This window comes from Apodemus sylvaticus, chromosome 2, assembly GCF_947179515.1.
Source record: "Apodemus sylvaticus chromosome 2, mApoSyl1.1, whole genome shotgun sequence".
Taxonomy (NCBI): Eukaryota; Metazoa; Chordata; class Mammalia; order Rodentia; family Muridae; genus Apodemus; species Apodemus sylvaticus.
In genome coordinates this window covers 120,988,522-120,991,034 of record NC_067473.1, presented here as the reverse complement: position 1 = coordinate 120,991,034, position 2,513 = coordinate 120,988,522, and positions in this window count along the sequence as shown.

Below are 2,513 nucleotides of genomic sequence, written 5' to 3'. Positions count from 1 at the left end.
TAGGCAAGATCTTTAAGAAGAACCAATATACTACCATCAAAACTGTCAGTAATAGAATTCTGTCTATGTACTTTGCCATATGTGAAATATGAAGTTGTTTTTCTGTTAAAATAATTTATTTTAACCAACAGGATAATAAACATGTAACAGAAGACTTAACAACATACACTTTGAGATATGACAAGGGTGTTTTTAAATTTATTTAAGTTTTTATTTTATTTCTTTTTTATATAATCCTCATTTATATTTCAAATGCTAAAACCCTTCCTGGTTTCCCCCTCCCCCAAAACCCCCAATCCCTCTTCCCTGCCCCAGCCTCCACACATATACTCTTCCACCCACACACTCCACCCCCCCTCCCCTCGATTTCCCTTGTTGGAGCATCTATTGAGCCTTCACAGGACCAAGGACCGCTCCTCCCACTGATACCCAACAAGGCATTCCTCTGCCACACTTTTGACTGGAACCATGTGTACACCTTGGTTGATGGTTTAGTCCCTGGGATTCCTGAGCCTACGTATTGTTATTGGGTGATGAGTCCATTGATTTTGAGAGATATTAGGGACCAATGATCATTGCTTCTTGTTACTTTAATTTTAGGGTTGGAATTACATCTGAGTGTTTCTCTTCTTTTGGATTTGTTGTTAAAAGATTATTTTTTTTGCTCTTATTTGGGTATTGTTTCCCTCCTTGTGTTGGACTTTTCGTTCTATTATCCTCTGTAGGCCTGGATTAGTAGAAAGCTATTGTTTAAATCTGATTTTGTCTTGGAAAACTTTGGTTTCTCCATCTATGGTAATTGTGAGTTTTGCTGGATATTATAGCATGGGCTGGCATTTTTGATCTCTTAAGGTCTGTATGACATCTTCCAGGATATTCTGACTTTTATAGTCTCTGGTAAGAAGTCCGATGTAATTCTGATTGGTCTGCCTTCATGTGTTACTTGACATTTTTAACCCTTACTGTTTTCAGTATTCTTTCTTTGTTCTGTGCATTTGGTGTTTTAATCATTACTTGATGAGAGTAATTTCTTTTCTATTTCCATCTGTTTGGTGTTCTATAGGCTTCTTGCATGTTTATGGGCATTTATTTTGTTAAGTTAGGAAAGTTTTCTTCTGTTATTTTGCTGAAGATATTTGCTGTCACTTTGACTTGAGAATCTTCACTCTCTTCTGTACCTATTATTCTCAGGCTGTGTCCTTTCACTTTGTCCTGGATTTCTTGAATGTTTTTGGATAGGAACTTTTTACTTTTGTATTTTCCTTGACTGTTGTGTCTATGTCTTGTATCTTCTGCACTGAGATTCTCTCTTCTATCTCTTGTATTCTGTTGGTGATGCTTGCATCTGTGACTCCTGTTCTCTTTCCTAGGTTTTCCATCTAAAGGCCTGTCTCCCTTTAAGTTTTTTTTAATGATTCTACTTCCATTTTCAGATCCTGGACAGTTTTTGTTCAATTGCTTCACCTGTTTGATTGCATTGTCCTGTATTTCTTTAAGGAACATAGTATTACCTGAGGACACAGCTGTTGGAGATATATATATATATATATATATATATATATATATATATATATATATATATATGTGTGTGTGTGTGTGTGTGTGTGTGTGTGTATTCTGGATATATGCTCCTGGGCATATACCCAGAATAGGCTCCAAAATGTAATAAGGACACTTGCTTCACTACATTCCTAACAGCCATATTCATAATATTCAGAAGCTGGAAAGAACCCAGAGGTCCCTTAACAGATGAATGGATACAGATAATGTGGTACATTTATACCATGGAATACTACTCAGCTTTTTAAAACAATGACTTAATGAAGTTCACAGGCAAATGGATGAAACTTGAAAATATCATCCTGAGTGATGTAAGCCAGTTACAAAAGAACACACATAGTCTGCACTCACTTATAAGTGGATATTAGCTCAAAAGTTTAAGATATGAATATATAATTCACAGACCATATGAAGCTCAAGAAGGAAGACCAAAGTGTCAATGCTTCATTGCTTCTTAGAAGGGGAAACAAAATAGTCACAGGAGGAAATAAGGAGACCAAGTATGGAGCAGAGACTAAAGGAAAGGCCATCCAGAGACTGCCCCACCTGGGGATCCATCCCATATACAGTCATCAAATGCAGACACTATTGCCGATGCTGAGAAGTGCTTGCTGACAGTCTGATATACCTGTCTCCTGAAAGGTTCTACCAGAGCCTGACAAATACAGAGATGGATACTTGCAGCCAACCATTGGACTGAGCACAGAGTCTATGAGGGAGGAGTTGGAGAAGGGACTGAAGGAGCTGAGGGGGTTTTCATCCCCACAGGTGGAAAAATAATGTCAACTGACTAGAATTTGTGGAGGTCCCTAGGAATGGACCACCAACCAAATAGTACACGTGGAGGGACCTGGCTCTGGCCGAGTATGTGACAGAAGATGGACTTGTTGAACATCAGTGGGAGGAATGACCCTTGAGCCTGAGGGTGTTTAATGCCCTAGTGTAGGGGAATG